Genomic DNA, 14,000 nt, shown 5'->3' with positions numbered 1-14,000 from the left:
ACTTTCATTCAATTTGAGCTTTTTCATCTGAGCAAGTTAAGTGCCCCAGAAAAATTCGTCTTTACGGACTGTTCTGTTTTGACAGATTCTGCCTTTTATTTCGCATTGCCTCTTTTGCTATGTTTGATGGATTTCTTTGTTCCATTAACTTTCAGTAGCTTTGTGCAATGTCCAGAAGTGTTAAGAATGATTATGTCACCTCTGAATATGTGAATTTTTGATTATGCACTAACCCTCTAATGAGTTTGTTTTGAGTTTGGTGTGGAGGAAGTTTTCAAGGGTCAAGAGAGGAGGATGATACAACATGAAAGAAGAGTGAAAAGTCTAAGCTTGGGGATGCCCCCGTGGTTCATCCCTGCATATTTCAAGAAGACTCAAGCATCTAAGCTTGGGGATGCCCAAGATATCCCTTCTTCATCGACAACTTATCAGGTCACCTCTAGTGAAACTATATTTTTATTCTGTCACATCTTATGTGCTTTACTTGGAGCGTCTGTATGTTTTTATTTTTGCTTTTGTTTGAATAAAATCGGATCCTAGCATTCTTTGTGTGGGAGAGAGACACGCTCCGCTGTTGCATATGAACACTGGTGTTCTTAGCTTTACTTTTAATGTTCATGGCGAAGGTTGAAACTGCTTCGTTCATTGTTATTTGGTTGGAAACAGAAAATGCTTCATGTGGTAATTGGTATAATGTCTTGAATAATTTGATACTTGGCAATTGTTGTGCTCAAATAGATCATGTTTAATCTCTTGCATCATGTACTTTGCACCTATTAGTGGAGAACTACCGTAGAGCTTGTTGACATTTGGTTTGCATGATTGGTCTCTCTAAAGTCTAGATATTTTCTGGTGAGGTGTTTGAACAACAAGGAAGATAGTGTAGAGTCTTATAATGCTTGCAATATGTTCTTATGTAAGTTTTGCTGTACCAGTTCATACTTGTGTTTGCTTCAAACAACCTTGCTAGCCAAAGCCTTGTATTGAGAGGGAATACTTCTCGTGCATCCAAATCCTTGAGCCAAAAACTATGCCATTTGTGTCCACCATACCTACCTACTACATGGTATTTCTCTGCCATTCCAAAGTAAATTACTTGAGTGCTACCTTTAAAACTTCATTCCTTGTCTTTGCAATATATAGCTCATGGGAAAATAGCTTAAAAACTATTGTGGTAAAGAATATGTAGCTTATGTATCTTATTTCTTATAAGTTGCTTGTTGAGCGGTAACCATGTTTCCGGGGACGCCATCAACTATTACACCTTTGTTGAATATCATGTGAGTTGCTATGTATGTTCGTCTTGTCTGAATTAAGGGTGATTTATCATGATCAAATGGTTTGAGTATGCATATTATTAGAGAAGAACATTGGGCCGCTAACTAAAGCCATGAATCATGGTGGAAGTTTCAGTTTGGACGTTAATCCTCAATCTCTTATGAGAATATTATTTGTTGCTGAATGCTTATGCATTAAAGAGGAGTCCATTATCTGTTTTCTATGTTGTCCCAGTATGGATGTCTAAGTTGAGAATAATCAAAAGCGAGAAATCCAATGCGAACTTTCTCCTTAGACCTTTGTACAGGCGGCATAGAGGTACCCCTTTGTGACACTTGGTTGAAACATATGTTATGCAATGATAATCCATGTAAATCCAAGCTAATTAGGACAAGGTGCGAGCACTATTGGTATTTTATGCATGAGGCTTGCAACTTATAGGATGTCTTATGCATAACACATATGAATTATTACTACCGTTGACAAAATTGTTTCTATGTTTTCACAATGAAAAGCTCTAGCACAAAAATAGTAATCCATGCTTCCCTCTGCGAAGGGCCATTCTTTTACTTTATGTTGAGTCAGTTTACCTACTTCTTTCTATCTTAGAAGCAAACACTTGTGTCAACTGTGTGCATTGATTCCTACATACTTTCTTATTTGCATTCATCATATTACTTTGTGTTGACAATTATCCATGAGATAAACATGTTGAAGTTGAAAGCAACCGCTGAAACTTATATCTTCCTTTGTGTTGCTTCAAAACTTTCTACTAAGAATCTATTGCTTCATGAGTTAACTCCTATGCAAGTCTTATTGATGCTTGTCTTGAAAGTACTATTCATGAAAAGTCCTTGTTATATGATTCAGTTGTTTATTCATTGTCTTTACCATTGCTGAAAGGATACGGATGTCGCCTAGAGGGGGGGTGAATAGGTGGTTTAAAACTTTTACGAGATGGGCTTAACAAATGCGGAATAAAACTAGCGTTTACTTTGTCAAGCCCAAAGCCTATATACTATGGTTCACCTATGTGCACCAACAACTTATTCTAAGCAAAGGTTCACCTAAGTGCACCAACAACTTATGCTAAGCAATACAAGCAAGCATGTGATAGCAAGATATAAATAACTTCAAGCACGATGGCTATCACAAGGTAAAGTGCATAAGTAAAGAGCTCGGGTATAGAGATAACCGAGGCACGCGGGAGACGAAGATTTATCCCGAAGTTCACACTCTTGCGAGTGCTAATCTCCGTTGGAGAGGTGCGGTGGCTTAGTGCTCCCGAACGCCACAAGAGGCTCACCTTGAGGTGTGGTTGCTCGATGCACACCAACGCCACAAAGGCCTCACCCCAAGATGCGGTACTCACACCACACACCGAACGCCACGAAGGCGCCTCACCTAAATCTCCGGTGACCCTCGCCACAAAGGCCTAGGTCACGGTTCCACTAAGGGATTTCCTTCGAGGCGGAAACCGGGCCTTACACAAAGATTGGGGCACACATCCACAACTTAATTGGAGGCTCCCAACAAACTGCCACAAAGGCCTAGAATCCGTCTAGGGTTCCAAGAACCCAAGAGTAACAACCTTCTTGCTTTCACCACCACGAATCACCGTGGAGAACTCAAACCGATGCACCAAATGCAATGGCAAGAACACCACAAAGATGCTCAAGTCCTTCTCTCTCAAATTCCAACAAAGCTACAAAAGCTATTGGGGGAATAAGAGAGGAAGAACAAAGGAATTCACAAAGAACACCAAGATCAAGATCTAGAGAGTTCCACTCACAAAGAGATGGATTTGATTGGTAGAAATGTTGATCTAGATCTCCTCTCTCTTTTCCCTCAAATGGGGGCAAGAATCATGGAGGGATTGAGAGATAGAGCAAGCTTCTCTAGTTCAACAATGGAGGAGAGAGAGAGAGTGAGAGAAGCTACAGCCCAAGGAGGAAGAAGGGGGGTATTTATACCCCCCAAGAAAATCGAGCCGTTGGGCAAAACCAGGGCCGGATAATCCGGCCTAAGTAAGGGCCGGATTATCCGGGGGGCGGATTATCCGGCCTCAGGGACAAAACCTGGTCAAAATCCGGCCAAAAATCCGGCCCCTATCCAGAGCTGCTTTTCTTCCGGTCCTTAGCCGATTTCTGAAAAATCCGGCCTGGCAAAACTGCAGAAACACCAAAACTAAAACGGGCATAACTTTAGCATCCGGACTCCGATTTTGATGATCTTGGGCTTGTTTTGAAGCTAGGAACAAGCTCTACAAGATCATGCAGGAAACCATCATAGTCCAACAAGGGAGGATAGAAAAAAATGATGAAAGGTTTGACCTATCTAAAAAAGACATACCGGTAAAACCTCCAATCTCGAAAATGCAACAAGTTGCCCGTGCAAAAACCATTCTTGATGAACTAGAGCTTGTCATGAGAATAAGCACAAGCTCTAAATCATCACATGGATAAGATCCAAATAACAACTAAGAAAGATGATGAATCAAACTCGAAAACGCAACAAGTGATCTATGTGAAATCCGTTTTCGATGAACTAGAGCTTGTCATGAGAATAAGCACAAGCTCTAAAACATCACATGGATAAGGTCCAAATAACAACCAAGAAAGATGATGCAAGGATGCAAAGGTTTGAGCTCTCTCCGAACGATACGATCGAGTTACTCACTCGAGAGCCCTCTTGATAGTACGGCAACTAAACTATAAACCGGTCTCCAACTACACTATGAGACCGGTGAGAAAGAGACCCTATCAAGAGCAAACCTTATACTTGCGCATTCCACTTGAGCTCGATGACGACGATCTTGACCTCAACAAGATGGAACGCCTTTCTTGCTTGTGCTTGCTTGACGAAGTCTTGTGGATTGCTCCCCCATAATCCACCATGGAAGAGCTTCTTCTTCGGCGCATCTTCACATAACCATGAACACCATGTGGATTGCTCCCCCATAATCCACCATGGGAGAGCTTCTTCTTCGGTGCATCTTCACATATCCATGATCACCATATGGATGGCAAGACTCAAGCAACGGATCTCTTCGAGATGGCTCATCTTGAACTTGCACTTCATTTCTCCATGGCAAGCTTCAAGCTTATGAACTCTTCGAGTTGGCTCATCTTGAACTTGCACTTCATTCTTCATTCTTCATCATATTGATGTCTTGAAGTAACTTGAGGGATCACTTCATCTTCATCTTCAAGACATACTTGACACTTGATATCCTTCATCAATTTCTTCTTATTGCAACCTTGAAGCCAACAAATGGTTCAAGAATTGCCTATGGACAACTCCTACAAATATAACTCAATGCAAACATTAGTCCATAGGGATTGTCATTAATTACCAAAACCACACATGGGGGCTCCATGCACTTTCAATTGCTTCAAATCACTTCATTCATCTCATATGCTTTACAATAGTATTGATCAAGATTATGATAGCATGCCACTTCAGAAATTATCCTTGTTATCGTTTACCTACTCGAGGGCGAGTAGGAACTAAGCTTGGGGATGCTTGATACGTCTCAAACGTATCTATAATTTCTTATGTTCCATGCTACTTTTATGATGATACTCACATGTTTTATACACACTTTATGTCATTATTATGCATTTTCCGGCACTAACCTATTGACAAGATGCCGAAGAGCCAGTTGCTGTTTTCTGATGTTTTTGGTTTCAGAAATCCTACAAAGGAAATATTCTCGGAATTGGACGAAATCAACGCCCGGGGTCTTATTTTTCCACGGAGCTTCCAGAAGACTGAAGAGCATACGAAGTGGGGCCACGAGGGCCCGTAACCATAGGGCGGCACGGCCACCATGGGGCCCGCGCTAGCCTATGGTGTGGGGCCCCTGCGCCGCCTCCAACTCTGCCCTTCCGCCTATTTATTCCCTCCGTCGCGAAAACCCTATTACCGAGAGCCACGATACGGAAAACCTTCCAGAGACGCCGCCGCCGCCAATCCCATCTCGGGGGATTCAGGAGATCGCCTCCGACACCCTGCCGGAGAGGGGAATCATCTCCCGGAGGACTCTTCATCACCATGATCGCCTCCGGATTGATGTGTGAGTAGTTCATCCTTGGACTATGGGTCCATAGCAGTAGCTAGATGGTTGTCTTCTCCTCATTGTGCTAACATGTTAGATCTTGTGAGCTGCCTATCATGATCAAGATCATCTATTTGTAATGCTACATGTTGTGTTTGTTGGGATCCGATGAATATGGAATACTATGTCAAGTTGATTATCAATCTATCATATATGTGTTGTTTATGATCTTGCATGCTCTCTGTTGCTAGTAGAGGCTCTGGCCAAGTTGATACTTGTAACTCCAAGAGGGAGTATTTATGATCGATAGTGGGTTCATGCCTCCATTGAATCTGGGACAGTGACAGAAAGTTCTAAGGTTGTGGATGTGTTGTTGCCACTAGGGATAAAACATCGATGCTTTGTCTAAGGATATTTGTGTTGATTACATTACGCACCATACTTAAAGCAATTGTCTGTTGTTTGCAACTTAATACTGGAAGGGGTGCGGATGCTAACCCGAAGGTGGACTTTTTAGGCATAGATGCATGCTAGATAGCGTTCTATGTACTTTGTCGTAATGCCCAATTAAATCTCATAGTAGTCATCATGATATGTATGTGCATTGTTATGCCCTCTCTATTTGTCAATTGCCCAACTGTAATTTGTTCACCCAACATGCTATTTATCTTATTTGAGAGACACCACTAGTGAACTGTGGACCCCGGTCCATTCTTTTACATTTGAATACAATCTACTGCAAACATTGTTCTCTACTGTTCTTCGCAAACAAACATCATTTTCCACACCATACGTTTAATCCTTTGTTTACAGCAAGCCGGTGAGATTGAAAATCTCACTGTTAAGTTGGGGCAAAGTATTTTGATTGTGTTGTGCAGGTTCCATGTTGGCGCCGGAATCCCTGGTGTTGCGCCGCACTACACTCCATCACCAACAACCTTCACGTGTTCCTTGACTCCTACTGTTTCGATAACCTTGGTTTCTTACTGAGGGAAAACTTGCTGATGTACGCATCACACCTTCCTCTTGGGGTTCCCAACAGGCGTGTGCTTGACGCGTCATCAGTCAGTATGTGTCAGAGTATTTCTCTGTTGCCAAATTTAGGGCTGCATATGCTATGAATGTTCCTACCTTGTTGGGAAAAGACGAATGGATGAAAGTCGATCCAGGCTTCAAACTGTACTCTCCAGTATTGACTAGACCGGCAGGTAGGCCGAGGAAGAATAGGATCAGAGCTAGTGCAGAGGGTGGTGCACCGATTCGAAAACGTAAGTGCAAACGTTGTGGAATCCCTGGACACCTTGCTAGGCTTTGTAAAAATCCAGTTGACCCAGCTTTTGGAATGGAAGATTGATACGTCTCCGACGTATCGATAATTTCTTATGTTCCATGCCACATTATTGATGTTATCTACATGTTTTATGCACACTTTATGTCATATTCATGCATTTTCTGGAACTAACCTATTAACAAGATGCCGAAGTGCCAGTTCCTGTTTTCTGCTGTTTTTGGTTTCAGAAATCCTAGTAACGAAATATTCTTGGAATCGGACGAAATCAACGCCCAAGTTCCTATTTTCACCGGAAGCATCCAGAACACCCGGGAAGGACCAGAGGGGGGGCACTGGGCCCCCAGACCATAGGCCGGCGCGGCCCAGGCCCTGGCCGCGCCGCCTATGGTGTCGTCGCCCCTTCGACCCTCTGCGCCGCCTCTTCGCCTATTTAAAGCCCCCTGGATCGAAAACCCGATACGTTCGACGAAACCCACGAAACCTTCCCGGAGCCGCCGCCATCGCGAGGCCAAGATCTGGGGGACAGGAGTCTCTGTTCCGGCACGCTGCCGGAACGGGGAAGTGCCCCCGGAAGGCTTCTCCATCGACACCGCTGCCATCTCCACCGCCATCTTCATCACCGCTGCTGCTCCCATGAGGAGGGAGTAGTTCTCCATTGAGGCTCAGGGCTGTACCGGTAGCTATGTGGTTCATCTCTCCCATGTACCTCAATACAATAATCTCATGAGCTGCTTTACATGATTGAGATTCATATGAGTTTGTATCACAATTTATCTATGTGCTACTCTAGCAATGTTATTAAAGTAGTTTTATTCCTCCTGCACGTGTGTAAAGGTGACAGTGTGTGCACCGTGTTAGTACTTGGTTTATGCTATGATCATGATCTCTTGTAGATTGCGAAGTTAATTATTGCTATGATAGTATTGATGTGATCTATTCCTCCTACATATGCATGAAGGTGACAGTGTGCATGCTATGTTAGTACTTGGTTTAGTCTTTTGATCTATCTTACACTATAAGGTTACTTAAACATGAGCATTATTGTGGAGCTTGTTAACTCCGGCATTGAGGGTTCGTGTAATCCTACGCAATGTGTTCATCATCCAACAAGAGTGTAGAGTATGCATTTATCTATTCTATTATGTGATCAATGTTAAGAGTGTCCACTAGTGAAAGTGTAATCCCTAGGCCTTGTTCCTAAATACTGCTATCGCTGCTTGTTTACTGTTTTACTGCGTTACTACTGCTGCAATACTACCACCATCATCTACGCGCCAGCAAGCTATTTTCTGGCACCGTTGCTACTGCTACTATATATTCATACCACCTGTATTTCACTATCTCTTCGCCGAACTAGTGCACCTATTTGGTGTGTTGGGGACACAAGAGACTTCTTGCTTTGTGGTTGCAGGGTTGCTTGAGAGGGATATCTTTGACCTCTTCCTCCCTGAGTTCGATAAACCTTGGGTGATCCACTTAAGGGAAAACTTGCTGCTGTCCTACAAACCTCTGCTCTTGGAGGCCCAACACTGTCTACAGGAAAAGGAGGGGGAAGTAGACATCAAGCTATTTTTAAGTGCCGTTCTTGGGAGGAAAGGTAAAAGGTACTCACACTCCGGACCTCGGCTACCAAGCTATTTTCCGGCGCATTGTAAGTACTCGAAGCTATTTCCTTTAGATCCTGCAATTGCAACTTTTTGTTTCTTGTTTACACTAGTTTGGCATAATGGACAAGAATGATCTTCTTATGCTATTTCCTGATTTAAAACATGGATTGTTTGATGCGAAAATTAAAAAACCTATGGAATCTTATTTGCATGCTGGTAGTAATATTAGTATGAACACTTTGAATACCATTGTTGCTAATGATATGGAAAATTCTAATCTTGGGGAAGCTGGTTTTGATGAGCATGATCTTTTTAGTCCACCAAGCATTGAGGAGAAAATTTTCTTTGATGATACTTTGCCTCCTATTTATGATGATTATAATGATAGTAGTCTTTTGGTTCCACCTACTATGGAGAGTGAATTTGATTATGATTACAATATACCTCCTATATATGATAGCTACTTTGTTGAATTTGCTCCCACTACAACTAATAAAATTGATTATGCTTATGTGGAGAGTAATAATTTTATGCATGAGACTCATGATAAGAATGTTTCATTTGATAGTTATATTGTTGAGTTAGCTCATGATGCTACTGAACATTATTATGAGAGAGGAAAATATGGTTGTAGAAATTTTCATGTTACTAAAACACCTCTCTATGTGCTGAAATTTTTGAAGCTACACTTGTTTTATCTTTCTATGTTTGTTACATTATGCTTCTTGAACTTGTTTATTTACAAGATTCCTTTTCATAGGAAGCATGTTAGGCTTAAATGTGTTTCGAATTTGCCTCTTGATGCTCTCTTTTGCTTCCAATATTATTTCTTGCGAGTGCATCATTAAAACTGCTGAGCCCATCTTAATGGCTATAAAGAAAGAACTTCTTGGGAGATAACCCATGTGTTTATTTTGCTACAGTACTTTGTTTTTATTTTGTGTCTTGGAAGTTGTTTACTACTGTAGCAACCCCTCCTTATCTTAGTTTGGTGTTTTGTTGTGCCAAGTGAAGCCTCTAATCGAAGGTTGATACTAGATTTGGATTTCTGCGCAGAAACAGATTTCTATCTGTCACGAATCTGGGCTGTTTTCTCTGTAGAAAAATCAGAAAAATATGCCAATTTACGTGCGTGTTCCTCAGATATGTACGCAACTTTCATAGTTTTGAGTTTTCTGATCTGAGCAACGGAAGTATTTATTAAAAATTCGTCTTTACGGACTGTTCTGTTTTGACAGATTCTGCCTTTTATTTCGCATTGCCTCTTTTGCTATGTGGGATGGATTTCTTTGTTCCATTAAACTCCAGTAGCTTTGGGCAATGTCCAGAAGTGTTAAGAATGATTGTGTCACCTCTGAACATGTGAGTTTTTGATTATGTACTAACCCCTCTAATGAAGTTTATGAGAAGTTTGGTGTGAAGGAAGTTTTCAAGGGTCAAGAGAGGAGGATGATACAATGTGATCAAGAAGAGTGAAAAGTCTAAGCTTGGGGATGCCCCAGTGGTTCACCCCTGCATATATCAAGAAGACTCAGGCGTCTAAGCTTGGGGATGCCCAAGGCATCCCCTTCTTCATCGACAAATTATCAGGTTCCTTCTCTTGAAACTATATTTTTATTCAGTCACATCTTATGTGCTTTACTTGGAGCGTCTGTATGCTTTTATTTTTGTTTGTGTTTGAATAAATTGGATTACATCATGCTTGTGTGGGAGAGAGACACGCTCCGCTGTTGCATATGAACACATGTGTTCTTAGCTTTTAGTATTCATGGCGAAGTTTCTTCTTCGTTAAATTGTTATATGGTTGGAATTGGAAAATGATACATGTAGTAATTTGCTATAATGTCTTGGGTAATGTGATACTTGGCAATTGTTGTGCTCATGTTTAAGCTCTTGCATCATATGCTTTGCACCCATTAATGAAGAAATACATAGAGCTTGCTAAAATTTGGTTTGCATAATTGGTCTCTCTAAGGTCTAGATAATTTCTAGTATTGAGTTTGAACAACAAGGAAGACGGTGTAGAGTCTTATAATGTTTACAATATGTCTTTTATGTGAGTTTTGCTGCACCGGTTCATCCTTGTGTTTGTTTCAAATAACCTTGCTAGCCTAAACCTTGTATCGAGAGGGAATACTTCTCATGCATCCAAATCCTTGAGCCAAACAACACTATGCCATTTGTGTCCACCATACCTACCTACTACATGGTATTTCCTGCCATTCCAAAGTAAATTGCTTGAGTGCTACCTTTAAACAATTCAAAATTTATCACCTCTGATTTGTGTCAATGTTTTATAGCTCATGAGGAAGTATGTGGTGTTTATCTTTCAATCTTGTTGGGCAACTTTCACCAATGGACTAGTGGCTTTATCCGCTTATCCAATAATTTTGCAAAAAGAGCTGGCAATGGGATTCCCAGTCCCAAATTAATTAACAAAAATAGACACTCCTCCATGGTATGTGATTGTTGGACGGTACCCGAAGGATTCGGTTAGCCATGGCTTGTGTAAGCAAAGGTTGGGAGGAGTGTCATCATAATAAAACTAAAATAAAAAGGCACTCCTTCATGGTATGAGATTGTTGGCAGGCACCCGAGGATTCGGTTAGCCATGGTTTGTGAAAGAAAGGTTGGAAGGAGTGCCACCCAAAAATAAAATAAAATGGGAGCCGCTCTTTGAAGGTTTGTCTGGCAAGGGGGTTAGAGTACCCGCTACCATTCGTTGACAACAACATACACCTCTCAAAACTTTATTTTTATGCTCTCTTTATGTTTTCAAAATAAAAGCTCTAGCACAAATATAGCAATCGATGCTTTCCTCTTTGAAGGACCATTCTTTTACTTTTATTGTTGAGTCAGTTCACCTATTTCTCTCCACCTCAAGAAGCAAACACTTGTGTGAACTGTGCATTGATTCCTACATATTTGCTTAATGCACTTGTTATATTACTCTATGTTGACAATATCAATGAGATATACATGTTATAAGTTGAAAGCAACCGCTGAAACTTAATCTTCTTTTGTGTTGCTTCAATGCTTTTACTATGAATTATTGCATTATGAGTTAACTCTTATGCAAGACTTATTGATGCTTGTCTTGAAGTGCTATTCATGAAAAGTCTTTGCTTTATGATTCACTTGTTTACTCATGTCATATACATTGTTTTGATCGCTGCATTCACTACATATGCTTTACAAATAGTATGATCAAGGTTATGATGGCATGTCACTCCAGAAATTATCTGTGTTATCGTTTTACCTGCTCGGGACGAGCAGAACTAAGCTTGGGGATGCTGATACGTCTCCGACGTATCGATAATTTCTTATGTTCCATGCCACATTATTGATGTTATCTACATGTTTTATGCACACTTTATGTCATATTCGTGCATTTTCTGGAACTAACCTATTAACAAGATGCCGAAGTGCCAGTTCCTGTTTTCTGCTGTTTTTGGTTTCAGAAATCCTAGTAATGAAATATTCTCGGAATCGGACGAAATCAACTCCCAAGTTCCTATTTTCACCGGAAGCATCCAGAACACCCGGGAAGGACCAGAGGGGGGGCACTGGGCCCCCAGACCATAGGCCGGCGCGGCCCAGGCCCTGGCCGCGCCGCGCTATGGTGTCGTCGCCCCTTGCACCCTCCTGCGCCGCCTCTGCGCCTAATTTAAGCCCCTGTATCGAAAACCCGATACGTTCGACAAAACCCACGAAACCTTCCGAGCCGCCGCCATCGCGAGGCCAAGATCCTGGGGGACAGAGTCTCTGTTCCGGCACGCTGCCGGAACGGGGAAGTGCCCCCGGAAGGCTTCTCCATCGACACCGCTGCCATCTCCACCGCCATCTTCATCACCGCTGCTGCTCCCATGAGGAGGGAGTAGTTCTCCATTGAGGCTCGGGGCTGTACCGGTAGCTATGTGGTTCATCTCTCCCATGTACCTCAATACAATAATCTCATGAGCTGCTTTACATGATTGAGATTCATATGAGTTTGTATCACAATTTATCTATGTGCTACTCTAGCAATGTTATTAAAGTAGTTTTATTCCTCCTGCACGTGTGTAAAGGTGACAGTGTGTGCACCGTGTTAGTACTTGGTTTATGCTATGATCATGATCTCTTGTAGATTGCGAAGTTAATTATTGCTATGATAGTATTGATGTGATCTATTCCTCCTACATATGCATGAAGGTGACAGTGTGCATGCTATGTTAGTACTTGGTTTAGTCTTTTGATCTATCTTACACTATAAGGTTACTTAAACATGAGCATTATTGTGGAGCTTGTTAACTCCGGCATTGAGGGTTCGTGTAATCCTACGCAATGTGTTCATCATCCAACAAGAGTGTAGAGTATGCATTTATCTATTCTGTTATGTGATCAATGTTAAGAGTGTCCACTAGTGAAAGTGTAATCCCTAGGCCTTGTTCCTAAATACTGCTATCGCTGCTTGTTTACTGTTTTACTGTGTTACTACTGCTGCAATACTACCACCATCATCTACGCGCCAGCAAGCTATTTTCTGGCACCGTTGCTACTGCTACTATATATTCATACCACCTGTATTTCACTATCTCTTCGCCGAACTAGTGCACCTATTTGCTGTGTTGGGGACACAAGAGACTTCTTGCTTTGTGGTTGCAGGGTTGCTTGAGAGGGATATCTTTGACCTCTTCCTCCCTGAGTTCGATAAACCTTGGGTGATCCACTTAAGGGAAAACTTGCTGCTGTCCTACAAACCTCTGCTCTTGGAGGCCCAACACTGTCTACAGGAAAAGGAGGGGGAAGTAGACATCAAAGATCAGGCGGGAGCAGCAAATGCAGAGGAGAATGAAGTTGCAATTCAACTTGAGATTGAAGCAGCAGTTCAACATGAGGAGATTGAAGCAGCAAATGCAGAGGAGATTGAAGCAACAATTGAACATGAGGAGATTGAACCGATGGATCGTGAGCAGAGGGAACAGATGGATGTAGAGCTGCTTGAACCGATGGATCGAGAGAAGAGGGAACAGATGGATGTAGAGCTGCTTGAACCGATGGATCGTGAGCAGAGGGAACATATGGATGTAGAATGGCTTCAACCGATGAGTCCAGAGGAGAAGGAACAGTATGATCGAGAGTGCACCGAAAGTGGTATGGCCCAGATTGTTGCTAACTTTGAAGACCATATGGCAGAAAAAAAAGCACAAGCTTCGCAGAAGAAGAAGAACAAGAAAGAGGGCAAAAAGAAGGTAGACACCGGTAATATCCCTGGTAGGGTTACCCGGAGTAAGGTGGTGGCCCCAGCGAGTCACACCAGGAGCAAGAGAAAGATTTTATTCTGGACAACTAATTTGAATTTGTATGAACAATTTGTATTGGGGTTCCCTTTGTATTGGGGATGCCTTTGTGTTGAACAATTTGAATTAGTATGAACAATTTGAATTTGTATGAACAATTTGTATTGGGGTTCCCTTTGTATTGGGGATCTCTTAGTGTTGAAAAATTTGTATTGGGGTTCCCTTTGTATTGGGGATGCCTTTGTGTTGAACAATTTTAATTTGTATGAACAATTTGTATTGGGGTTCCCTTTGTATTGGGGATCCCTTTGTGTTCAACAATTTGAATTTGTATGAACAATTTGTATGCCACATTTAAGCCACATTTATCATTTTCTCTAGGGTTTAGGGTTTTAGGGTTTTAGGGTTTAGGGTTTAATTCAAAATAATTCAAAACATGGTGGAACCTTCCCATGGAGTCTTGTTATGTTACCTACAACCTAGAG

Source organism: Lolium perenne, chromosome 2 (genome assembly GCF_019359855.2).
Source record: "Lolium perenne isolate Kyuss_39 chromosome 2, Kyuss_2.0, whole genome shotgun sequence".
NCBI lineage: Eukaryota > Viridiplantae > Streptophyta > Magnoliopsida > Poales > Poaceae > Lolium > Lolium perenne.
This window is presented reverse-complemented; position numbering follows the sequence as displayed.